The sequence below is a fragment of the Acomys minous genome, assembly GCF_964271855.1.
Source record: "Acomys minous genome assembly, chromosome: 15".
Classification (NCBI taxonomy): domain Eukaryota; kingdom Metazoa; phylum Chordata; class Mammalia; order Rodentia; family Muridae; genus Acomys; species Acomys minous.
The window spans coordinates 9,715,814-9,743,759 of NC_140497.1; the positions used below are offsets into that span (position 1 = coordinate 9,715,814).

The window sequence follows — 27,946 nt, forward strand, 5'->3', positions numbered from 1 at the left end:
GTGTGTGTGTGTGTGTGTGTGTGTGTGTGTGTGTGTGTGTGTGTGTGTCTGCAGAGCACTCCTGACTTGATACCCCATGGCAACTCTCCTCCTGACATGAAGGCAGGAGGGCTGCCTGGAGTTTGGTTCCATGATAGGCCCAGGAGATACCCCAGGGTTACAGAAATAAACTAAAGACACCTTGGCCACTTCTTCTGGGAAATCATAGAAGTCAGTGCTGGCCGCAGGAGAGTGGCGAGCACAGAGCTCCGGTTCAGGGTGAATATAGAACAGCCCCCTGCATTTGCTACTGCAGATGCTGAGCCTGCAAATGTGCTGGCTGCTAAGACAGAGGAGTGTTGTTCAGAGATCCCACACGGTCATGTATTCCTCAGAAGTTACCCTCCCCCTTCCTTTCTGCCTCTCCACCTATATTTTATATTATCCTGCTAAATGTCTTTACAAAGTTGTTTTTTTCTTGTCACAATTTCTTATATGGGATCCAGGAATAGTTGAGTGGCCTGTAGGCCTGAGGCTATGTGACCATGTGGAGAAAAGCTAAAGTCTGAGCCATTATGGTGTCCAGCCACAGTGCTTACTCCTGTCTTCTCTGGTTAATTTTCATGTCGTTTACGTTTAAAGCTGTACTGAAAAAAAACATGATGGACTTGACATAAGTCAGGGTCACCTAGAGTCTGGGCATGATGAGAGAAATGCTGGCCTGAGTTCACGTTGCTTTTGGTGACTGTGGGAGGGACACTTTCTCCTGCTTTCATTGGAGATTGTTTCCATATAACAGGAATGAGGCCTTCAGTCTGACCACAAGAGAAACTTAAGCTACAGGCACAAGGTGTCCAGGGACTGCAACCAGGGTGAGAATAGGGGAACTGGGCACAACAAGGACCTTCAGGTGGAAAATTCAGAGGACACAGAAACCCTAGTGTTTTAAGATATAGTGGTTAATATATATTTGAAAGACTGAAAATTGATGCACAAATACACAGTGAGCCCATTGTTAGGATTTTAAATACAGGTGGAATTGATTTTCTATCAGGAACTTGCATCTGCAAATGCATGGAGGTTTTTCTTCAGGAGTTCAAGCAGGTGTGCCCAAATCAGAAAGTTCTAGAAGGATGCAAGCATCCACTTAAGAGCTCCTGTATGATTTCAATTTGTTAGTTTTGAACTTTTTTTTTTGTTACATAAAATGAGATACAGCTAATCTGCTGTCATTTAAGTAAACCGGTTGTCTGATGATTAGAATTCACAACACACACACACACACACACACACACACACACACACACACACACAGAGCCATCTCTAGGATTCTCATTAACGGTAAACAGCAGGTTGCTTGTCTTCCCAGAAGGGAAACAGGCTCTTGAAGGAAAGTGATCCATTCACAGCACAGGATTGATGTCTGCGGGAACAGATGGATCGTGAAACACGAGCCTGCAACCTCAGCTGCACCTTGCCCTCACACACGTGGGGCTTAACTGGTGTGGGGGTGGGGTGGTAAGTGAGTGGAGTGTGTATATGTGAGTAATGTATGAGAAATAGAAAGGACACTGAAGAAGAGAGGTAGGAGGGGAAAAAACATAAAGGACGTTGGTAGAAAGACAGGCAGATGAGGACAGATGGACAAATGTGCACTTGGAGGACACTGACTGGGAGTGTGGTGCTATCCAGAATTGAGAGCATGTTTCCCTCCTTCTGGCTAACATGCACTGTAGGGATACAATCCAAGAAAATAAAACTGATGGATAAGGTGTGGGGCTTGGCGAGGGTGACGCTGGGACGCTGGCCATGCCTCACGGCAGCAGGTTTCTCAAGGAGATGCACAGCATCACCTTAAATCTGTTTTATGTCCGCATTCCTTTCAGGAAATGAGGGTGGGGAAGAGCTCAGAGGCCTGACTTCACAGGTGGTTCTCACCGTGCTGGTGTGCACAGCACACCATAGAGTCCTGTGGTGTTTGAAAAGCAGTGTTGTCTAAGAGGAGGGAGGCTCTGGAGGATGGGGGCATTGGATTTGGCTAAAGAGCGTCCCTGTGACTGACTCATAAGCATGTAAGTAAGCACACATTTTCGTTCTCATTAATATTGAAATGATTCAATTAGACATGACAAAACTTCTAATTAGAATTTCAGAATAGTGATTAAGTAAAATCCATTTTTCATTATCAGTCGGAGGCAAGAATAAGAAGTCAAAGAACACTTTCCATGGGTGTCTGAGGAAATCTCAGCTTCCCTGTGCAAGGTGGAGGCAAAGGGCAAGATGGAGAGTGTCTGCAGGGCGCACGCTTTCATAAGGCACTTTTGAGTTCCTGCGGATGTCACCAACACATCAAGTTTCTTTCTCTTTTGTTTATGTTTGCAACTTTATCAATTTATTTGTTTGTATACACACATGTATACACACACACACACACACACACACACACACACACACACACACACACACACACACACATCCTGACCACAGTTTCCCCTCCTTTCTGTCCTTCAAGTCCTTCTCAAACCTCCCCTCTGCCTCCACATCCCCACCATCTACTCCTCCTCTGTTTCTCCTCAGAAAAGGGCAGGCCTGCCACAGAGATCAACCAAACATGGAATATCAACTTGCAGTAAGACTAGGTACCTCCCATCCTATAAAGACTGGACAAGGCTACCCAGTAGGAGGAAAAGGGTCCCCCAAACAGGTAAAAGAGTCAGACACAGCCCCTGGTCCCACTGTTAGGAGTTCTACTAGAGGACCAAGTTGCACAGCTGTAACACATATTCAGAGGGCCTAGGTCAGTCCCATGCTGGCTCACTAGCTCATGGTTGAGTCTCTGGGAGCCCCTATGAGCCCTGGTTAGTTGATTCTGTGGGTTTCCTTGTGGTGTCCTTGACCCCTCTGGCTCCTAAAATCCTTCCTCCCCTTCTTCCAAAGGATTCACCGAAGTTCATCTACTGTTTGGCTGTGGATCTCTGCATCTGTTTCCATCAGTTGGTAGATGAAGCCTCTCTGATGACAATTGGGCTAGACACGAACCTATGAGTATAACAGAGTATCATTAGGAGTCATTTCATTGACTTTTTGTTTTTGTTAGTTGTGTTTGGTTCTGTCCTAGGTGTCTGGGCTGCTGGGCCTCTGTCTGTGTTCTGGCCCTCCAGGCAGTGTCAGGGTTAGGTCCCTCTCTTGGCATGGTTCTCAAGTGGGTTGGTATCCCAATGCCTCCACTGGAAGTCTTTCCTGGTTACAGGAGGTGGTCAGCTTCGGCTCTGTATCCTCCATTGCTAGGGGTCTTAACTAGGGTCAGCCTCATAGATTCCTGGGAGTTTTGATTGTACTAGGTTTCTAGCTCATCCCAGACATGACTCCAACCCCAGTACTCTCTCCTTGCATCCTCTCCCGGCCTGATCCCTCCTGTCCCTGTCTATGTCCACCTTCCCGACCCCCATCCACTCATGATGTCTTTCCTATTTTCCTTTCCCAGGGAATTTGTGCATCCCTCCTTGAGCATTCCTTGCTACTTTGCCCCTCTGGGTCTGTGGATTGTAGCATTGTATTGTATTGTATCCTTTCCTTTACAGCTAACATCCACTTGTAAATGAGTACATGTCATGTTTGTCCTTCTGAGTCTGAGTTATTGCACTCAGAATGAGTTTTTTCTAGTTCCATCCATTTACCTGAAAATTTCATGATGTCATTTTTTTTTGAGGCAGGGTCTCTCTGTGTAGCCTTGGCTGGCTTGGACTCTCTTTGTAGGCCAGGCTGGCCTCAAACTCACAGTAAGCCACCTACCTCTGCCTCCGGACTGCTGGGATTAAAGACGTACACCACCACGCTCGGCAATGACATTATTTTTAACAGCTGAGTAATACTCCATTGTGTAAATGCACCACATTGTCTTTATTGGTTGAATGGCATCTAGGTTGTTTATAGTTTCTGGTTGTTATGAATAAACCTACTATGAACATAGATGAGCAAGTGTCCTTGTGGTATGATAGAGTGTCCTTTGAGCATATGCCCAGGAGTCATATAGCCAAGTCTTGAGGTAGATTGATCCCCAATTTTCTAAGAAACTGCCGTATTGATTTCCAAAGTGTCTGTACAGGTTTGCACTCCCACCAGCAATGAAGGAATGTTCTCCTCGCTCCACATCCTTGCCAGCATGTGCTGTCACTTGTGTCTTTGATCTTAGCCATTCTGACAAGAATAAGATAGAATCTCAGAGTCATTTTGCTTTGCAACTCCCTGATGGCTAAGGATGTTGAACATTTCTTTTAAGAGCTTCTCTGCCATTTGAGAGTCCTCTGTTGAGAATTCTCTGTTTAGAACTGCACCCTAATTTTTAAAATTAGGTTATTTGGTTGTTGATATCTTGTTTCTTGACTTCTTTATATATTTTGGAAATTAAACATCTGAAAGATGTTGGTTAATGAAGATCTTTTCCCATTCTGTAGGTTGCCATTTTGTCCTATTGACAATGTCCTTTGCCTTACAGAAGCTTTTCAGTTTCAGGACGTCATATTTATTCATTGTTGATCTTAGTAACTGCACTATCTGACACACCAACGGTCAATGCAGGAAGTCTTGCTATAATTCATATGAATCTTCTTCCTTTTCAAATTCAGTGTTCTTCCCTGGAATGGTTGTCCACGTCTCACCTAGCAGGCTGACTCTTATCTCTACATTCCACTTACTACACGAATTTGACTCTTTAGTAGTTAGTTTCCCATGGCAACTTAGATGGCTCTAGAGGGTCACTGCATAGATAGGAGCCTGGTCCCTGCTTATTCCTGAAACCAAACAATCTCAGCAAGTGTTTTTTAATGCATACATGCCTGTGGGAAGGAGTACACACACACACACACACACACACACACACACACACACACACACACACACACACACGGAGAGAGAGAGAGAGGAGAGAATCTCCTTTAAGTACAGATAAAGCTGTGGTTCACAGTTCTAATTAACCAGCACAGTCTTCTCTATGCTCTTTAGCTTAGATGAGCAAGTTCCTGAAGGATGACATTTTGGAAGAAGAATAAACAAGATACATGTTTTACTTTTTAATATTCTGATAAACTACTCAGAATTCAGGTGCATCTTAGGAATGGGATGGCAGAGCCAGAAGAAATTTCAACAATATTATAAAACATGAAAGTAGTACCCTTTATTGCGGCACATAGTATAAATGAAATTAGCATTAAGAAAAACTATTGTTTTTGTCTTTCAAAAAACATCGAGGTACACAGAGTCAGTACTTATGCACACGACCTATGTTTATGAAGTTTACCTATGCTACAAAGCAGTTGAAAGTTGATAGGTAAATATAATTAACAACAAAATGTCCTTTCAGCTAAAAAAAAAAAAACCTGGTCGTCAAAGTAGCAGAGGAATAGAATAGCCTTACCGTTGAATGAGCAACCAGGCAGAATGTGAAACCTATTGATGGTTGTGCATCAAGACTGCATAGACCTAAGCAAGTTGCAGATCTCATTACAGAGCAGGAAACCCATTCTGTTCACGCACTTAAAGTGAGTAATAACTGCTCTTGAGAATGAGGCTCCAACAGCACTGTTGATTATGCTTGGATCACCCCCAAATTTACCTAGTTAGTGGCCTCAATAACTCTTAGAGGGAGCTACTCAATTAATCCAAGAAAGGCAGACTTCTCTGAACTTGACAGTAGCATTTTAGTAGGGAAGAAATACCTGCCCACATATGTTCACTGTTGATCTATTCCTGAGAGCAGGGAAATGAATAAGCCTAGATGTCCATCAACAGACGAGTGTGTAAAGAAAATATGGTACTTACACGCAACAAAATTTTATTCCATTACAAAAAATTATAATTATCAAATTTGCAGAGAAACAGATGCAAATGGAAAATATTGTACCAAGTGATATAATGTAGGATCAGAAAGAAAATACTGCATTTTTTCAAGTGCGGATGCAAACTCTATTTTTATACATTCATATTTATGCAGAAGTGAGCATGTGTAGAAGCCAGGAAACTAGAAAGAAGCCCATAGAGAACAAAGGGAAGAAAAGGATTTGTTGAAGGAGGGTATAGAAAGTAATAGAGTAAACATGAAAGTGGAGGCAGGGGCAATGGGGATGGAAGAGTGTAAGGTGGAAATAGAGGGGACAGAGAGATGCAGGAGGGGAGGTCAAGGGAAGGAGCAATTAAAACCATGTATGAAAATACCATAAGGAAACCTATAACTATATATGCTAATTATAACGAACAAACAAACAAACAAACAAGGCAGTAGAGGGTCCAGATGCTAAGCCCATCAAGTCTTTAAAACTGTCACCATCATTTCAGGTAGAAGGAAGTCCTCACTGTGATGAGGTCTCCTAAGTAAGTGACCTCAGAGAAGAGAAGCAAGGATAAGTTCTTTCTGTAAAGGGAAATCCTTGTTTTCCATTTGATTTCCTCTCAGAGACAGAATGGGCTGTGCAATGTCATGAAAATGTGGAGTTTATAGCGCCAAGAATTCTAAAATTACTGACTAGCTTTTTGGCGCATGCATTTTCAGCCTGTCAGGGGAAATAATGTGATTGTCAAGCCATCCTCAGGTGTGAGGAAAGGGGAGGAGTGGGCAGGTCTCTAAGTGAAGGAAGTATCAGAGCACCCAGCCAGTGTGGGCACTGGGATTCCACGGCTTCTCTTCCAGAGAGTGTCTCCATCTCCCTCACTCCCACCACGAGTTCTCAGAAATACCAAGAAGAGCAGGAGCCAAAGCGTAAAAGCAGAGAGAGTCAAATCATCTCAAATATGCGGAGCTGCAAGAGCCAAGTCACGGTATGGGCCAAGGTGTCCAGCGACAGAGACACAGTGAGAGAGAAGTTCCACATATGCATGATGAAGCTACGTTCGGCTAACAGGACCACGGAAGGATGTCACTGGAAAGGAACTGCATGGAAGAGAGATCATCAGACTAAACAAACTATGAGAGACTCAAGAAGACAAACATTTTCTCCTGTGGAACCAAGAAGGCAGAAAGGAAGTAGACTTAGTTTTTGCTTGGCATGAATAGGAGAGGGTACTAGAAAGGTTAGTCAGAATATGTATTATATGCCAGTAAAATATCATTAGAAAACCCATCTCACAGTACCAAAACTGTACCGTGTAAATATTTAAAAAATACATAAATTAATCTCATCCAGAGAATTCTCCGCGTTTATTTACTACAATTTAAGGGTAGGTGTGCAAATTTCTACTTGACAAAGCCAGGCTAGGCTAAGAGAAGCCTCATGTGGCTCTGTCCATCACTGCTGGACTACTGACTACTGACAGATTCCTGAAGTCGTTGCCTTGAATGCATACCCACTGGTGACCCCTCTAGGGTCTAATGGTTAGTACCAACCCAGTGATCACACAGATGGCCAGGTTAGGCTAAATGTCACCAAACAAAGCCCCAAAGCCATGAATATTGTAAAGGAACTGCTAAGGAAGACGATCGTGGCAGAGATGGGAAGACCTAAGGGAGATAAACCATAAGGCACTATATACACGTACAGAATTGTCAAAGAACTAAATTAAAAGAAAATAACACTCATATGTTTTGCATTTAAACTGGTTATCTAAAATAGACCTTTCCTCTTCTCCCTGGAACAGCAGGATTCCTGTGCTGGTCTTGAAATGAAGGCTCCTTCCTATGGTCCTGAGCCAGAGTTGCTAGGCAACCTGGGCTGGGCCCCTCCCACCATTGCCACTTGTGGGGGTTCCTCCAAGGACTCGCACTCCACACCTGGGTGCCAGGCAGGTGTCTCGAAGAGAAGCCTTCTTCTGAGAACATTTGCCTTTAGGAAATTATTATTATTTAGAATTTTAGTTTAATCAAAGCATATAAAATAAGCTTTAATAGCCTTGAAGGTATAATTATAGTTTTGTGAAGTACGGGGCTTTACAGAATTGGATAATCAGAACACAGAGAGGATTAAATATAGACAAGAAGGCAGCAATATGCTGGTGTAGCAAGTCCTTTCAACTATCAGTTAAGGTAATAGCTTTTGAAAGTCGGCCCTTGTGGAGAATCTGAGCAGGAGTCTAGGTGGCTCTGAATCAGATGAGCAAGACAGAACAGAGCAGAATATGCCTAATTAACGTAATGTGTAAAATACAAAATACTTTGGTGAGCTTTTTCTTATGTAATTATGAATCTTTGCCCAAGCTGTCAAATTTAACTTTGGTAATTTAATATGATAATTGTATGTCATGAATTAAAAGCAAATTTAACATCTCGTTAAAGAAAAGAGATGGGTTAAATATTTTGTACTAAAATAAAATAAGGACAGTGACTTGTGACTCGGGAAAATTTAAAACAATTGGCAATATGAAGTTTTTTTTTTTTTGTCTAAATTAAGAAAGAATTGATACTTTTTCCTTCTGTCCATCTAGCAAATTTAGAAATTAAAAAGCATGTTAATGTAATTAAAAGAGCAAACACGAGAAGCTGATGTTTTGCTTCTAGAAATGCTTAATGAGACAGCACCCCGATTAACATGGTTCAGAATTATGATACTTCACCATCCAGAGTCAGATCACTCACGCCCCGCACCCACCGCCGCCGTGACAGCATACACTGAAGCCCTCATGCCTAATGTTTCAGAAATTGACTAGGGCTAAGAAAGCATTTGTAGAGGAGATCAAACCACAGGAGTAGGAGGTCCTGATCTTACATGACTAAAATCTTTATTAAAACAGAACGTGAGACACAGGTGTGCCGATGTGCACAGCAGGGCAAGTCAGAGCTAAGGTGGCTACCACGTGAGAGCTCCTGCTACAGAACGCCCAGTGCACGGGGCTGATGGAAGATGGAGGGATGGGACACCTTTCACTCGTGTGCTACAGAAGGTGTGATGTTCTGTTGCCTCCTTGACCCAGGACTTCTAACCTCATCCTGGTCCAGGCTATTTCTGGTCTAACCTATGCACTTTGGGGTGAGTTGCATTTGGCAGCCCTAAGCGTTTCTGATGAGCTAGTAAGGCATCTTGCTTAGAAGAACTTATCTCTATCAGAACGATCGTAGCACGAACAGGGATTCTCATGGTCAACAATCCAGGAACAGCCTGTCACTGGAGACTGGCCTTGCACCACTGTCAATGATGAAGGCAGTATAAAAAGGATGTCTTCGATAGGAGGCACAGGATGAAACATTTCCCCTCAAGCCTTCAAGCTGGGTATTTCTTTGATTCATTTAGTATTGGCCTCCTGTGTCCTCAGTGTAAGTTCTGAAAACATTCACATACTAGAATCACATTCCCTTGGTATGAAATTCCAAAATTTCTCCACGAGGTTAAAAACCGCTACTTGAATATGGCAGTGCTATGACACCAGAAGGTGCTGCGTCACCCCGGTCGACCATCCTACCGTCTTGTGTCCGTCTTTCACAACAATCTCTTGAGTTTTTAAAGGAGGAGGTGATAATGATATAGATGCCCTGTTTGGGGGTCCACGGTGTCACTGTACATTGACCTGTTGTGGGGCCCGGAATTATTCTCTGTCTTTTTGCAAGAAGAAGCCTCGCTGATGAGGGTTGAGAGAGTCCCCTAATCTGTACATAAAGGTGACAACTTTGGGAACATTCATTATTTTTCCACTTAGCAGAACAATAGAAGTAGGTTTTCCCCTAGGGCCTATGACCTTCCCGACTGAGCGGCTGGCACAGTATACACGAGACCCATACAAGATCAAGCCAGAAAAAAAGTTTCAGTATGGCTTGGGGAGGGGCTTACAAAGTCCCACCCCTGGCTGAGAAGCTACTGGCAAGTGATGGCTACTGAGGGCGAAAAAAATCAGCTTTCTTTAGGGACACAGCCTCTGATTTATCCATATGCACCCCTGCAACACTAGAGTCAGTGGGTTAAAAAAAAAAAAGGATATGAAGTTGGGAAGTTAAAATGACGAGTGGGAGTTGAAAGGGAGACAGTGGGGGTGCGCTTGACCCAGACGTGCTATATTCGCCTATGAAATTCTCAAACAGTACATACAATGGCAAATAAAAATACACTTGAAATAAAACACTTTCGAGCTTGTCAGTGCTGACAAATATATAGAATAGGTCAATGCAAAGGACCATCTTGAGTTCAGCAAGTGTTTCTGGAGGAAGAGGGAAGGGCTACTCATCTGGAAATAGCCTTAAAGGGGCAGGCGTGTGGGCAGGTAGCAGTTGTGAGTCAGCAGGCCCCCCGCAGGCCGCTCTCCTTCTGGACATGAGTGTTGGGGGTTGGGAGCTAGCATGAGTGTTCAGCTCCTTTGCAGCCTGCTGTGGGCAGTGCGTGCTCAGGTGGCAATCCTTGTACTCCGTGTGTGAATGCTTTGTCTATTCCGCATGGCTATATTTGTTCCTTGTGAGAATTTTATTCTGCTACTTTTGTTCTGCCGTTTCGCCAAAATTTTTTTGCATTTTGACTGCATAGTAAACATGCCAATGCTTTCAAAATGTGACATTACAGTTGTTCCTGTCCCGATTGCTTACCAACTGCAGTGTTGGCTGGAGGAGGCACTGCTTTACCCCATCCTGTGCAGGTATGGCAACTTGAGCTCGGGAAGCAGCCGTGGAAGGAAACTGTGTAATGCAGAGCCTGCATGCGCTCCTGCAAATGTGCCATAAACACCTGCTCCTGATATAGCACACTGTGTTTGCCATTCAGTAACGCCAACAAAAGCAACAGATGGATACAGAGACGAGAGGACACTATACGTCAAGCACAAAAGGTGATGAAACCTCAACATGGTGAGACAAGGAAGTAGCTTTTTTTTTAGACCCCCCCTAATGAATTGTGTTCTAAGGTGCATTGATCAACAGTCACCAATTCCCCCAGCTTGAAGTTAGCATGCATTTGTTTTTTTGTTTTTTTGTTTTTTTTTAGACTAGAAATGGCCTTACCAATGTATGGCACAGACAAACAGGGAGCTCAAAGCTATTTTTATTTAACAAATCATTTTCGAACAGCAACTTTGGACAGACTTTGGGCGAGACTTTGGAGATAAAAAGAAAAAAGTCAGAGCTCTGCTTTCCTGCATGTGTGACAGCTAAAGATGGGAGGAAGTACCCGTCCCAGCTCAAGTTGTATAGAGTTACAGAGCCAGGAAAGGATGCGTTGCAGGAAGTCTCAACCTGTAAGCCAGCGCAGAACAGCCACACATCTGCCACTGTCACCCAAGGGCAGGCTCTTGTCACAAAATCTGCTTTTCCCACTAAAAGACGAGGAGGTCCAGAGTTGGTGCTTCTGGCCACTGCCTGGACAGAGGCTCCGTCTCGTCATTGTACAGATATGCATGTTTCAACGCCCACAAGAAAGGATTGTAGCTTCAGGTCTGGACTGTGACTTTGCTAAGTAGTTTTCTTTTTCTAGAAGCACAGCCAGTGAGCTCTTAACATCCTGCTCCTAGCACTAACAAGGCAATCTTAATGCATGCACACAGGATTCTCCTCCCTTCTAGCCATCCTGAAAAATTCCAGGACAGGTGAGGCAACGCTTACCAGTGTATTATACCTTACCCAATGTGTCTGAAACATTGTGATTTCCACATGAATCAGCATAAATTATTAATGCACGTTTTACATTCTTTATTCAGGCCCAACTATCGGAAATGTCAGGTGTATTCACACTTAAGAGGGCTCTCCCTGATGCTAATTTTTCCTCCATAAATATTTTATCTGATTTAGATTTTGGAAAATTTGTAATTGTACAGAAAATTCACAAACTGGTTGTTCTACCTCACTTGAAAGTTACAGCATATTGGAATCGGATATCTGCTGTCACATTTATTGACAATTATATAAAATTTCACATTTGGATCCCAGCACAGTTGCTCAGTAATTACATTTGCTGGTTCTGCCCTTCAGACTGGAAAGTTTTATACCAGCGTATTCAAAACTGGTGAAATATATATACATATATATATGTGTATATTTTTGTTTTTGTTTTGTTTTGTTTTTTGTTTTTGTTTTTTGGGGCAGGGTTTCTCTGTGTAGCCTTGGCTGTCTTAGACTCACTTTGTAGACCAGGCTGGCCTCAAACTCATAGAGATCCGCCTGCCTCTGCCTCCCTGAGCACTGGTTTACAGGTGTATGTTACTATATCCCGCTATGATTGATTGATATATATATAAAAGCTACACACAGCTTCCTAGTGAGCAGATCTCCCATGTTATCTGAGCCCCTTGTGAACAGGAGAGAAAGATTTTAAACTGAAAACAGGGGCAGATCCCACAATAAGTAGCTTTATTGCTACGTAGACTTTTTCCCTTCTCCCTTGTTTATTTCAAGATAGCATCTCTCTTATGTGATCTCAGGTCTCGGGGACACAGGGACCTCAGGGACATGATGTCCTCAGAGCTCAGGGATTCAGTAGCTTCAGAGTGGCTTGCTGTGTTTGGTAATCCCATGTGTTTTGGTAATGTCATCTTATTATTTTCATTTAGTTCAAGATATTTTCTAATTTCCTCTTTGGTTTCATTCTTAGCCCGGAGGGTGTTTTTCAGTATAATTCTTCACCCACACATATGAGGATATTCTTGATATCTGCTTCTATCTGTCCCAATCAATTCTTGCGCTCCTGATGGTCTGCCCTTCTTGAGCCCTGCTGGGCCCATCTTGGTGGTCCGTCTTGGTTGATAGCCATGTGCTCCAGAAAAGAACGTGCATTCCTGTTTACTGAGACATGGGTTTATATTCATGTAACTGGGTTAGCTTGTTGATAGTTGGTTCAGATTGTCTCTCATTTTTCCACTGCTAGTAGTTTTGTGTGTGTTAAAATCTCAGATTGTGACAATGAATTAGCGTCCTCATTTCTCCATGTTCAACTCATGTATTTTAAAGCTGAATACAGCACATATACACTTAAGACTCGGCTACGGGAAAGGATAAGCAGGCTACTAAGATGAGACGTGATAGGCTGTGACCACAGAATCGGGGAGAAGGTCGTAGGGGAGGGGAATAGGGTGAAAATGGGAGGGAGGGAGGAACAGGAGGATACAAGGGATAGGATAACAACTGAGATGTAATCTGAACAAATTAATTAAATTAAAAAAAAAAAAGACTCAGCTATGGCCTTGGTCCTTGTATCATTATGGATTGTCCCTCTCAGGCTATCCTTGAAGCCCATCTTACCTGGTCAGTACAGACAACTGACATTCCTATTTTATATGTTTCCAATATATATTGCCATATATATATATATATATATATATATATATATATATATATGACTAGTTTAATCTGTTTAGTCAATTATTGTTCTTGTTAATTTTTTGGTTAGTTTCAACTCTTTGTCCAGTTCAATAGTCTCTGTTTTTATAATTATATGCAACAGGCAGAGACGTGTCTAGAAAAGGAGAACCTGACCATCACATTGCATGCATACCAGGGCATCAGAGAGGGGCAGGGGGAGATGGGGAGGGAGGGAGAGGGAGAGGGAGAGAACAGGAAATGCTTAAGACCTTAAAGCCCTCCCCCAATCACATACATCCTGTAGCAAGTCTTCATCTCTCACAGGTTCCACAGCCTTCACAAACGGCATTACCAGTCGGGGACCAAGTGTTCAAACACTGGAGCCTATCCGAGACATCTTACACTCAAGGCACAACACCCCCTTTCAACCTCAGCCGCTGTGCCCCTGCCAGGCCCTCAGACACCGGTCTGCTCTCAGCTGCCTACCATTGCTTTAGCAGTGGAGTGGGTACAGCCAGCCACTGGGAACGTCACAGCAAGCACAGTCCGCATGAGCGCAGCCGGCCTGTGTACTCCTGGTTGCACAGGGAACCAAGTCAGACCCGGAGCCGTGCTTGCACAACAGGCTCAGGCTCAGCAAGTTCAACATCTTTCAGTGTATTTTCAGAGACTCTCTCTGACTTTGAATTCAGTCCGCATGCCTCATGTGTGGCCCTCAGTGAGAAAACGAACCCATTTTAGCCCTGGGAAGACTTTAAGCCGGGCAGTTGCCAGATTCGTGGGTGTTGTACAGAACATCACACCAAAACAGCTTTCTTCAAAGACCTTTCTTTTCAGCCCCTCTAGGCTCGCTCTTCCATAACACCGTTCTCAGTCTGTTCCCACCGGAGTCAATTAAGTGATTTTACCACAAAAGTTTCCCTTCTTCCTGCTGAAGTTCAGCAGGTTATTGAAGCACACCTCAGACTTCTGAGCGAGTGTGTGTGCCACGCGGCTGCCCTTCCGTTCTCCACAGAACCGCCAGCCGGCTACACTGAGCAGAACTCTTGGCTTGGATTTTTATTTTCTATTTTTTATTTTGTAACTTTGCAACACTCTTCATAAGTACTAATAGGGCATGGAATATTAAATATTAATCGTCAGGAGTCTGGGTTGGTTAAGTATCACTAAGACGCATGGTGGATGTCAAACAGTACAGAACAGCGATCTGCTCCCTGGCCACAAGTGTACTGGGACTTAGAGCGAGTGAGTAACTCAGAGTTGGGTGTGTTTAAACGTTAAATGACCATGATGAAGGGTCGCCCTCACGTAGCTGGGTCTAAGCACATATGGTACCCTCTTTCAGAAATTTACTATTATCCTGTCCTATGTTCAACTCATCTACAGTTTTTCCTCAGCCAAGATGGTTAAAAATTATATCCTCTTCTGAAGAAATTTCCAAATATGTTTGGCTCAGTGATGGATCCCTTTGTCTAGCTGCGGTGACTGTGAAGGATATTCCTCACAGCCTCCTGACCCTGCTCTCCTTCACTGTTATTAACGATCCCAGAAGTCACCATCACTGTTTGGCTCACCAATGTAAAACCATATGTCAAATTTAGATTTAAAACAATGAGTTTCCATTATGAGTGACATTCAACAATGTGACAATATTCTAAATCTCTTTTCTCAGGGTGTAAGGGGATGAGCATCATGTTCAGCCACCTCTAGCCACACCTAATGTAACATTCTGTAACAAAAGGCTGAAGAGGAGGGTGACAATTAATTCTACCGCAAACAAAGTGTGTGCTCCAGTCTTGTGACAAAGATATGGCTGGTAAAAGATAAATATAGCCATCCTTGGGATTAAGTTCTAGTGACTTGATTGAGGCAGTATGGTCCCTCCTGGGTGTCCCTGGCTGGGGGTCAGGTGCTATATGCACATTTCTGCCATTCAGACCTGACGACACTTAGTACTAGACATTGCTTACTGGGTAAATTGAAAGAAGCTGGTCAGAGACAGATAGACAGACATGTCACTGTATGAGAGAGTCGTCGTGTGGCCACTCATCAGAGTCCCCCTCTTTTGGCTATTTTGTGGCCCCTCCTCAATATCTGCATTCTCCCTTCTCTCCAGGTCTGCTGGACCATGATGGCCAGTGTCCACCACCTGAACAGCTCCTACCAGTGCCCCCAAGCTGAGCACAGTGTCAGAAGCTAAGCAGAAGATCACAGTGCTTAACACTGGAGTGTTCAATGATCTCTTATCTAACCCCATGCTGAGGGCCCTCAGCAGGAAACCTTTACTCTCCAGTGTGTATCTCACACAGTTTAGACTTGGAATTCTCAGTAAAATTATAGACCAGGCAGAGGTATTTCCCAGCCCTGGAGTATGTTCTTTCAAGATGACCACATCACTTGAGAAAGAGGGAAGGACTCTTTGCAGAGACACTGAGCTCTTTCTGAGAGGTCCCAGTTGCATGAGTCTTAGGAGAATCCTTATTCCCCCAGGAGGGAATGTTCAAATTCAGAGAACATAAGGAAAGTCAGGAACACTGTAAGAGGGTTGTGTTCTGGAAGAAACCTCTGTAGGATCTCCACTTCAAAGAGAAAATGCCAACTAAAGGTGCTGTAACTCTACCTGGAGGTTGCCCTGTGCTGCCAGAGGCTGATAGCTCATCTCCTCAAATCCAGACTCACTAGGAACCCTGCTTTCTCTTTTGTGGCGATGGTGCTTCCTCCACAAGCCTGCCACCAAGCAGGAACAAGTGTGGACTGCCCAGGCAAGATCCTGCCCTTACCCTAGGATTACCCTCCCTCCTTTTTCCCATATGCTATGGAATTTAAAAGAAGGAAAACAGAAATTGAAGTATGATTTATACGAATTTTCGATTTTCTTCTCAATCACGTTGTTCGCCTTTAAACACTTATATGACCACCAGGCCCATGACTCTGCACTTATAAAAATATGTTTTCTTTCTAGAAGTGCACAATGATACCCAGAAAAACTCAGTTTTATTTTTATGAAAAGAGTGGAGAAATGAAATGGCATTATTAGATGCAATCTATATTTCCAATTAATTAATTAATTAACTAACTAATTAACTATCCTGTCTCTTATTCCTGTAATAGCGCAATGCCCTTATAGTATAACATGCATTGTTTTGTGTCATTATTATATCTCTTAATAATGGCAGTTCCTCCTGCTGGTAGACAGCTTTCCAATGTTAATTCTCAAAATACTCTCCTTGAAGTTTTCTAAGCATTGCCTTCCGAGGCAAGCAAGCCAGTACCTATTGCTGTGTAACAATCAATAGCATCTAAGCTGCAAGTAGTATGCTTATGACATCTTTCTTAACCTCACTGTTTAAATTCCTCTAAGAACAGAGGAGACACAATAAAGCTGTATTGCCTCGTGATGTCTTAAATGGTTAGTTGGCACAAGGACAAGCTACCCATAGAAAACACACCTAAAGTTTTAGTTTATTTAAAAAACAAATTTAAATAACAGCCTAGGTTCTCACAGTTTTAAACCACTTATGGCTCTTTGTAGCCAAGTTGGGGGGGGGGGGCGAGGGAGGCGGGAGTTAGAGCAGTCTCCATAATAAAGGTAAGGCGTGACTTGCGTTTTTCTCCTTTGTGCATGTCTGCAGTGGAGATTCCCAGGGATTCACTCCCTGACTAGACACTGAGGGAAATGGATGCTATCCATCAACTGGGCAGGTTGAGGGTGAGGTCGCCTGGCTGCATTATTGACAGAATTTAGGACTTGAACTGCCTCAGGGGAGAGTGTTCCTGGGGAGGAGGGGTTTTGGTTTCCTTTTAACACATCAAAGAGGGGCTGAAGGATTCTTGGGAGAAGAGGAGCCAGGGTAGAAGCCAGTTAAGGTTACCCAAAAAGCTCTGGAGGGAGGCGAGAGTTAAGTTTTGAGGGAAGAAAAGTATGGGTTTCAGAGGGTGTATCAAGGTGAAGGAAACCTTTGTCTCTAAAAATGGCCTGGATGGATAACCCAGCTTTGTTAATGCATGAGGTGGGGTTGTAGCCAAGACTGTGTTCACAGTCTTGAGGGAGGAGAGGGATGGGGTGGCAGTGGGGGGGGGGGGGAAGCAGTGTTTGATATTTATTGCTAATAAAGGAACTTTGGCAGGGATGGCTGAGGCATGGGGTAGCTCCCTTTGGGCATCTTTAAGGTGGCAATCTGGCTCTGTAAGAATGGTTTTGTTCAGGATGGGTGAATACTATCTTCCTTTACTGCCTGTCTGAGTTCTTTTAAATACGCAGCTTGGTATTGTTGGCTCTGTTTATTAACAATTAAACTTTATTAAACAACCCAACTATCATATACAAGAAGGAAAAAAGGGTTAAAGGGACAGAATAGTAAACCTTCTGGAATCCGTTCCGCAGGACGGGTCCTTAGGTGTCTCTGTCCCGAGAGCTGGTCCGGTCCCTTCCTCTCTCCGCGCGCCTTGTTCGCCTTTACCTGTTTTTTTTTTGTTTGTTTGTTTTGTTTTTGTTTTTTTTTTCCCACCTTCCCAGTCACAAGCAAAGGGTGGTCTCCCTCTCCCTTCGAGGGTCAATTAGGAAAACAATAGCCACGGTGGGGTTCCCAGGTCGGCTTTCTGAATTCCAAGCCCAGGAAGGCTCCAAACAGTCTGTCACAAGGTATTTATGGCTTGCCCCAAGGGTAAAGCCTGTTAAGACTGCTTTCACCTGTGACAAAGCTTAATCTTTCTCATATGGCTACCAGTTTAGTGGTCTGTTCCACATGGGGTTAATACTAACTTGGGATTCCTGAAATCCTGGCTCTGAATCTGAGTCATGGGTAGAGGGGGAGGCAAAGTTCGCCACGGCTTTAATTTGGGAGTGCTGTTGTTTTTACAACAGAATCACAGAGATTACAAAGCTGCTGCATGATAGAGGGTTGGGTGTGTGTGCATGTGAGAGGCCGTGGGGTTACTTGGCTTCTCTTCTCATCTGTCTGTCTGTCTATCTGTCTATCTATCTATCTATCTATCTATCTATCTATCTATCTATCTATCTATGTTGGCAGGCTTTTGAATGGTGTGGTTTTGTTGGTAAGGAGAAAGGAAATCAGGAACCACCCTGTCCACTGTCCACTTTGGAGGTGGAGTAGGGGGAGGGGTTGGGAAGGCCTTATCTACTTTTATGATGAAGTCCTGGGGGCAGCTGGGTTGGTGGATGGAAGGAAGAGGTGTGGATGGGGCTGACACCTTCCATGACATTCCCTCCCAGAGTAATGGGGGGCCAAGGTGGGAGCGGCATATGGTTTTGATTTCTCATATTAATTTGGTGAGGGCTGGTGGGCTTTAAGGCCCTGATTCTCAGACTCAGCTGGCTGGGGTTAGACAGCGTTTTTTTGGCAGGACCTATCTTTTTTTTTTTTTTTTTTTTTTTTTTTTTGGTTTTTTGAGACAAGGTTTCTCTGTGTAGCCTTGGCTGTCCTAGACTCGCTTTGTAGACCAGGCTGGCCTCGAACTCACAGCGATCCGCCTGCCTCTGCCTCCCGAGTGCTGGGATTAAAGGCGTGCGCCACCACACCCGGCCTTGCAGGACCTATCTTAATAAGTCCTAAGCATTGGCAGACTGCTGCTAAAATGGACAGAAAATGGGAAAAGGTTTTTTCCTCCATGACTATTTTTATTTTGGGTAAGAGAAGTGGTTTAGGTCCATGAGCCAGGGTTTTAAATATTACTGGTGCCTATGCAGGGTGTTATCTGGAGCACTTCCTTCCACAGGGAGAGATTCTTTTTTCAGCGAGTTATATGCCATGCAATTTTAAAAGAGTATATGCCTCCTGAACTTGAGGGTCTTTTCTATGTGATGAGTTACTTCCCACGATAGGTAAAGATAGGAAGTGAAGCTGGCGATGGTCAGCTTTCTTGAGGTAGTTGTCTTGAGGGATTGGCATGACTCAGAGCATGGAGGCTTGGGTCTTTAGGCAGGGGTGAGGGTGTGGGAGACGCACACTCACTCTTTTTCACTCTAACTGGAAATTCTTTTGCCCATGCTGTCCGTCTGCTTCTGGTGGGAGCCTGGTCCTTGTTAGGTACTCCCCAGGGACGCTTGGGCCTCCTCCAGAATGGCACAAGAAAGATGGTAGCAGCAATCCCTGCTGATACACCAGTGAGATACACAGGGGAATGGGCGAAGCTCACGGCAGCCTGCTGCACATGGCTGCCTGATCTGCAGTCAAGCCTAGAGACCTGGCAGCTAATTCTTCAGGGAGGAGGGAGCCCTTCCTTCCCAGAATAAATGACAAGTCTCAGATGGTCCTGGTGAAAGAGATGATGGCAGCCCATTTATTTCATGTGAAACAGACACTTATGAACCTTGGGCAGTGGGAGGAGTTCTGAGGATGAATATGCTTGATTCACTGGGGCTAGGGGTGCCAGGGATCCTTCATTTACATGCAGCAGCGCAGTCCTATCATAAGAAGGGGAACACAGTACATAATGGGCAGGGGGTAGGGAAGGACTCCAGGTCTCATTAACATGGATGATATTTCAGGAATCTCAGATACACACTACATGGGTTTCTTATCAGGAAAGGGTTGGGCCTGTAACCTCCCTGAGGGCTGTGTGATACTCCTTAGAGGACCTGAGGGAGTTGAGGGAACCAAGCTGAGAGGGGAGTCCTTCATCTTAGCACCAAGCTCAGGGGCTATCTGGTAATGCCGGACTTCAACCTTACCAGCAGGGTCCAACACAAGGCAATGACTTCTTGTCTCTCCACATATACCATGTACTGTTATGCCCAGATTCTGAGAGACCACCAAACAGACCACCCAAGAGCCGAGTTCAAAAGGAATCGCAAAGAAGTCTTTATTGCAGGTTCGAGCCCGGGCCACACCTCCTATGCACTGACACAGCAGATGCAGGGAAGTGGCCCCAAATCTCAATTAAGGGGGATCTTTATAGGTTTTAGACAAATAAATGGGTTTTACAGTATATAATTGGATGGCACTTGGGCAGAAAAGCTGCAAGCAGAGAGTTACAAGCCTTGGCATTTTGTGGTTGGGTAATAGGTGTAGGGGCAAGTTGACCTATAGAAAAGAGATTGGTGGCAGCAGTCATGGGGCCATTAGGAACTTTGGCCTGGCTTCTCCTAATTGGTTGTTGCTATGTGCCAGACCGCTTGCTGGTCAGCTTGACCATCAGAGAGTATATTTGGACTTTCCAAAGATGAGCTGATTGTGTTGCTAGGGAATATTTTTCTGTTTAGACTAGTTTGTGGTTTTTCCTGGAATCTGGGTTTAGCCCTTGGCCAGGTTAAACACAAAATGGAGTTCCTTTTTCAAGATGGAGTTTGTCTGGTCCTTACAGTACACACATATGAACAAATACACACACAAAAGGGACACTAATTACTCTTTATTAATATTTTACAATTTTTTTCTTGGATTTTAACTTGATCCCTTATTGAAAAAAATGGTTTGATAAGTCTTATCCTTCCCTGATGTCCACTCTAATAACTTGTGTCTCTTGCTTCACCATATGAAGATATGTCCAAGTATTCATTCAGTTAGCTTCAGCTATCAACTCACCATAGCCCAAGTTATCTGAGAGCCTTGTTTGGGAAATTTCCTGGAACAGACTAGCCTGTGAACATGTCTCTGGGTATTTTTCTAGACTGCTAATAGATGGAGGGCCCAATCCAGGTGGGCGGTGCCATTCCTGGGCACTTGGACCTGGGCTGTATAAGGAAGCTAGCTGAACTTAAGACTGGGAGAAATCACTGAGGAATGTTCCATTGTGATTTCTGCTTCAAGATCCCATCTCAGGTTACTGACTTGGCTTCTCTCCATGATGGACTAAAATCTGGAAGCCAAAAAAGCCATTTCCTCTCCCATGTCATGGTATCTATCATAGCAACAGAAAGTAAATGAGAAAAGCTGACGGCGTTTCATTCCTACAACTGCAGCTTATGTCTTCCATCTTCTGCCTAAGCCCAACATTATATAAAATGTAATCAATTGAATATCAGTACAACATTGAGGCATATAAAATGTATTTGATCCCATTACCCTGTAAAATGAATAATGATCTTTCACATTTTAAAAAAGAAATATTTATATTAAGAAGGGTTCTCAAGAGGAACAGTTGTTGGCGCGATGTTTAGACATCATGAAAGAACATCAATAGTTTGGCTTGCAAAGCAGGGTCTGAGTAGTTCAGTGATGATGGGTTCTGTGGTGGAGAGGCTGAGAAAACAGCAGGTGCTCAGCCAGTGAAGCTGGATGCCTCAGCAGTCCTGGTTTGCCCCCCAAAGCATGGAGAATTCCCAGAGAGAGCCACTGGTCTTTAGTCCACAACCAACAGCTTAAGAACCTCGGTTCTGATGTCAGCAGCAACTACAACAGGGATAGACATCCCTTTACCAATGGGAAGTGAAGTCAGGCTGTCAAAGCTGTGCGTCCTCCCTCATGCCTCTGTCTATTGGGGTCACCTGTTGGAAGGTGCCACGACTTGCCCACTCAGAGTGAGGACTTAGCCCCTGAGTTAATGCTTCCTGGAAAAGACTCAAACAGCCCTGAGGCATGCCTCTCAGTTGATTCCAAGTCTTGCCAAATTGACATTCAAGATATCCCTCCAGAACCTCCATGCACAGTGAGCACCGCTGTCAGTGACTTTCACCTCCTTGCTTCTTTATCCTTGCTTAACTTGCATCTATCTATCTTATGGCTTTGTAAAATGTATCCAAATACAAACTCTAATATTTGACAAGTTCCTTTTATGTATATATTATGATATCCTTCTTTTAAATATTTCCAAATGTTTATTGTAACCATTCTTATGAGCAATATTCATATTTTGAAAAATCGTTCTAGTGGAGCATATACTTTTTCTAGAAGAAACTAAACCACACTTAGCAGAGGCAGCTGGCAACTGGAAGTGGGAAGACACATGTTTGTGATAACGTGGTATCCAGTTTTCCAGATGTTCTCTACAGCACAGGGAATTTAAAGGGCTTTTCATTAGTTCTTCCATAAGGAAGAAAGAAGAGTAGCTTGCTAAAGGCATAGGAAGTAGTTTTACAGGTGTCTTATCTGATATGTGACCAAATTCAGGCAGAGAGCTTTAGAAATGATGCTGTCCAATATTTCTCTTCTTCCCAGGCCTGGGTAGGAGGCTTCCCATGTCTGGGTTTTCCTCTGATGGTCAGGCTAACATTGCTTCTCAAGTAAGGCACTTTCTGGCCACAGTGAGGAATTCATTGCCATGTGAGATACCAGTGTAGCGACCTTTCCTGTAATGGTTTTTGGCATCCAATGAGAACGGGGCCTTTAAACAATCAGTTGTGGTGATGACTGCAAATTTAGAAGGTAGCTGGCTGGTTCTTCCCTTTGATGTGTGTTCTTTAACAAGAAGCTCCCCCACTTCGCACCCTACCTGTCAGGCTTCCTGAGTTGTTGATGTCACTGTGGACATTAGTTTAGGCTTCAGACCAGGGTTTGGCCACTTGGCCAGATTATACTGACATCTCCCTTTCTTGAACTGGGCACAGGGCTGACCACCATGACTGTCGCCTACAGCACCATGCTGGGGAGAGTGATGTAACTGTGAAAGTCAGAGAAGGAACATATGGAGAACTCAAGGCCCAGGGGTGACTTTCTGATAGAAATAAGTTTGTCTTGGAAAAAGGAAAGAGAAGGAGGAGGAGGAGAAGGAGAAGGAGGAAGAGGAGAAGGAGAAGGAGGAAGAGGAGAAGGATGAGGTGGAAGAGGAGGAGGAGGAGGAGGAGAAGGAGGAGGAAGAGGAGGAAAAGCCTTACTTGTACTGCACTCTTGTCACTTTACAGAGCTGTAAGAGTAGAGAAGATAAAAATGGAGAACAACAAAGGGAAGTTTGTCCCTGGGGAACCCCAGGAAGTTCTTCACATGGCCTCACAGTACATGAGAGTAACTGAAGGTCTGAAGGGAGGGCCATGCAAAGATGGTGACAGAACTGGAGCCTTTAGCCTTCCGCTCACTTCTCCATCTTCATTTATAGGAGGTAAGAGTCCAGAGGAAGGAGGGGGAAGAACAGGCACCTATTTTGGCACATACAGATTGCTAGCTTCCTTCCCTCTACAGCATCTGCTTATCTCCATAGCAACACCGCGCCTATTGTCTCTAGCTCTGAATAGGTATCTCATTGTCTTGTGTTATAAGGTCCTGAATTAAATATGATACATTACCAAATAAAACAATTTTTAATAATTTGAAATGTATCAAGTACCATGGAATATGTATAGGTACTGTCATATTTTATCTTTATGTGAAAGCCAAATGCTGACATGAAACATAAATGCAATTCATAGTAGCAATAGTTATCGGTGTGGAAACTGTTTGTGGTCAGTTTAGTGCTTAAAACAACTGACCATCTATGTCTGTATTTTAAAACAATTGCAGCTATGTTTCCATTAGTTTATTTTAATCAGAGAAGAGGGTGATGTCATCTGAACATACATATAGGATATTATCAGCACATGCCAGCTTTAGGGATAACAGCAAAATCTCACATTTGAATCACACAGTTGTACACCTGGGAGGCTAACAGGATCAGTCCCCATCGAGGGGAAGCACCATGCTTGGCAGCCTCAGAGTGCACGTGGACACATGACGCTTGCTTCTGCTGCTGTTTGCGTGGGTCCCATGTAACCCACAAAGACAAAGTGTGTAATGCTTGACTTTTCTCTTTCTTCAAATTCAGTGTGTAAATGACCAGGAGAAAGTCACCTCCTGATGAGTGGGGATTGTTCTCCAGCAGTGGAAAGGGAAAGAGAAGGCTCTGCCATGGCAACTTGAGCTGATTGTACGGGAGAGGATGAGGTTCCTGAGATCTCAGCTGGAACCAGCACATGAAATGGAAGGCGAGAGCGGTGAGCCCAGGCATCGAACAATGGGAGAGTTTAATGAGGTAAGATGCTCTAAAGTGGCTGTTGGAAGTGATTTCTAAGGTGATTTTTAAAGATTGCACAACTTAAGGTTTCGGGAGAGTCAAGTCATTTTGTGAGAAATTGAACTGCGGGGCAGCGCCTGTCACTACTGCTCTTTCCAGGTTCAGGGAAGGCTGTCTTCGCTGCATCGTCAGGCTTGGTTTAAGAAAGAGCCAGTGATATTGCTCAGGTAGGTGAGATACAGCAACAGCAGCAGCAACAAACACTGCTTGTTTAAGAGATGAATCTGGGGAACATATGCAAAAAAGTGAGAGTCTCCCTTGTGTTATCAAAGAGAAGTGGAATTTGCTGGATGTAGCTTGCACGGCATTCTGGGTGGAACACGTGGACTCTGTTTTTCAGAGCCAGTATGAGGGAACAGAGGCTGGAATTTGAGATACCGGATTCCACATTGGCAGCCTCACCGGAGACACCGGAGGACGGCACTCCCATCAGCACAGCCTCCTGATGGCACCGACTTGGAGTTTTGCTTTCTGTGTCTGGTTTCAGTTTAAGAGTAGGTCTTGCTCAGCAAAGCCTAGAATTTTAAGACTTTTGTGTTTTTCTTCTTCTTTCTTTTTATTTTCATACTTGATGGGGTCAGCACCTACATTTGATTGGCCTTGTTGGTCCCCGCCCCGTGGTTTTTAAACACAGGAACTATTCATTTATAAGGGCAGGAAATTACTCCTTTGATAATTACTAAAGTCATGAACAGAAAATTATGGTACTTTCCATGTGATGCATACTTAAAATTGCAATTTAGTTTTACTGCTTGCTCAAATATAAATCATAAGTCATATACTTTCCAATGTTGCCTTCTCTCACACACAGTACACCATACAGATACTGTTATGTTATCTACTTGCTTGCTGAGTCCCCTTAGGATAGGATGCCAATGAGGCTGGAGTCACAATGCATGTTATGTAACCACGGGGTCACAGTACTAAACCCAGAGCCCCAACATATCTGGTGGCACCAGGACCATGAACAACTATGTCCTGATGGAGGACAAAGGACATAGGAGTGTATGGGCAATGGGCATAGTGTCCTGTGAATCGTGGGCTTGCAGGAGATTATCTAGCATAGGAAACATCTGAGCTGTCCAGTGAGATGGGGGAGTGCCATTGCCAGGTTCCTATTCCATTCCAGAGAGAGCACTTTGTAGTATTGACGTTGGGAAGCTGGACGGAGCTGGCTGCCCACACCACCCTCTTTCAGTGGGAGGAGGCTGAAGTGTGGAGGTGGCATTGCCTCAGCTCCTCCCTCTCTTAGGTTATAGGTGCAGCATCCTGGCAGATAGGTGCTGCTCTTCTGAGAGACGAGAAAGTTGGAAGAGAAGAGAAAACTGGAGCTATGTGGGTGTAGGCAGCAAGGGTGCCAGATGGGAAGCAAGACTCAGATGTCTAAGTTAACTTATTATAAAACTTCAACAAATATGTTAGTATTGTGACATTAGGGGAGCTTCCTCTAAATGTCCTTTTATAAAAGAGTAACCAGAAAACAAAGAAAAGTGTTATACTGCATAGCATTTAGTGAAACACAGCACAGGATATTGTAAAGCAAAGCACAGACATAAAAGCATTTGTCTTATGAAATATGCTGGAACTCTTCCTGCTGTTAAAGCAGAGCAGAGCAACTTTGCCAGGGGGACCCAACAGGAAACAGAGTAGGAAACAGAGATGATTTTAAGTTAAAAGTATGATACAAAATATGACTAATAAGAATGTATAAGCCAGGTCTTTAAAAAGAACATCAAATAGGTAATTCAAAAGTGGACAATATAATTAAGGGTGAAAAATATATTACAATACAGTGTCATGCATTGCACTGGCAGTGTGTGTGAGATTAACTACTCTAGGCTGGAGCACTCTATTGTGTCATTGGCTTTGAAAGCCTAGACAGGGAGGCTTATTCTCTACAGATTGACGGAGAGCATTACTGAAAATTTAGGACTAATATTAGAAGATACGTCATTTGAAGAAAGATAGGTTTATCACTCATTGAAACGTACAACAGGTCATTGCACCTGCTGCTGCAGATGCCTGGGAGCTGGGGCAGTTCCCAATTCTGTACCCACAAAACCTTCCAAGAGACACAAGTAAGGATACAGCCAAAACGAAACAGAGGAAACTCAAAGAGGCTGGTAGCCCTGTGGGAAATCCTCCATGCGCCTGCTGTACTGGCCTCCTCAGTCAGCCTGACCTTCACTCACTGCTCATGGGGGACAGGCATGTTATCCCACTCTCAGAGGCCTGTCTCCCTTTATCTTTGAGGAGAACTAAGCCTTCGGGCTGCATCTCCCATAGTTCTTTCCAACTTTCCAACCACTCATCTCGACCCAGATACACTTTGACAGGGTCTAAAACAGGGGTGTTCTTGTATCCAAAGTAGATGAAGGATCTTTTACCAGCTAGCAAGATGCGCACGGGCACACACACACACACACACACACACACACACACACACACACACACACACACACACACACACACCACCCCTGGACATATAGGTATACATGTTGTGTAGGTTTACCCCATGGCTTCATTTTGGAGCTTGGCCTGTGATTTAGCAATATCTTGATATTTATAAGAAATACTTGAGGGTAGGTAGACAACTTAGCTAGTAAAGTGCTTGCCCTGAAAATGAGGACCTGTACTCAGTGCCCATATAAAATGATAGTATATTTGTAATTATAATGGTAGGGGTGGACACAAAGGGAAGACTTGAACTTGCTAGCCAGGTGGACAGCAACTGATGATCACACTTGATGTTAATCTTTGTTCTCTACACACACATCCAACACATACTTTCAATCGTACCCACTCACCCAATAGAAACATTTACATAATACACACACACACACACACACACACACACACACACACACACACACACACACACACACACACGAGGGAGGGCAATACTTAAGACAAGAATACAATATGATCAGTTTTCCATTCTTTCCCAGATAACAAATTGGGGTCTTAATCTTATTTATATCATCTGATAAAGAAGAAATCCCCTTAGTGCTGATAATGGTGCTGTGGGCTATGGTGACATTCTGTTGTCTAGCGCAGTTCAGCACAACCCAAGGAGTCATAGCAGCTTTACTGTGACGTCCTCATACCATTAGTTAGCGGTTACCATGGAATAACCGCTGTGGTCCAAGAGTCACATTCCATGCCCATTTATTTAATGTCACAAAGTGGCAACCTCAAGCTATGATCCTGGCTGAGGGCTCTATATCTGAGCCTGTTTATGCAGCAAAGGATAGCATCCAAAAGAAAGCACGCAGGAGAAAGGGGGCCATTGTAGCTATCAGGAAACAGACACTTAATCCATGTTCTCGAAGATTTAATGGACGTATCAGAGAATCTAAGGGGATGAAAGGTGGGGTTTGGAAGCAACACAGAGATGATGCTGTGCAGATGCCTAGGCTGGAGGCAGAGAAAGACCCAAGTGCTGCCCTTAAGTTGTCAGTGAACTGAATATCTCCCAAATGTGGGTGGAGTCAGCCTATGTGGGTGGAGTCAGCCTGTGTGGGTGGAGTCAGCCTCTGTGAGTGGAGTCAGCCTATGTGGGTGTAATCAGCCTGTGTGGGTGGAGTCAGCCTCTTTGCCACTCCATCCTTCTGATTTTCTCTCTCTTCTCTTGTTTCCTTCTTTGAAGTTTTCTCTGTTTGTCTATCTCCCTGTCTGTTTCCACTTCCTTGGCTCCGATCATTTTCTTGTTCTACTTCAGGTCCCGCAGAACCATCAGCCGTACACAGTGTTTAAAGTCATTTTCTCAGGTATGTGTTGGCCTCTGTGAGAGCTAGCCTCTCCTCTCACGATACTGTACATGAAAAGGGGACTTCA

The 27,946-nt window shown here is 44.0% G+C and overlaps 1 long non-coding RNA gene across 1 annotated transcript in view; it reads left to right on the forward strand.

Moving 5' to 3' along the window:
• Positions 1-23,866: 23,866 nt before the first annotated feature.
• LOC311584051 overlaps positions 23,867-27,946 on the forward strand; it is a 121,673-nt gene continuing 117,593 nt past the window's right edge. The window contains exon 1 of the long non-coding RNA XR_014774770.1: positions 23,867-24,067. This is a non-coding gene — a long non-coding RNA (uncharacterized lncRNA). The remainder of the gene's footprint in view (positions 24,068-27,946) is intronic.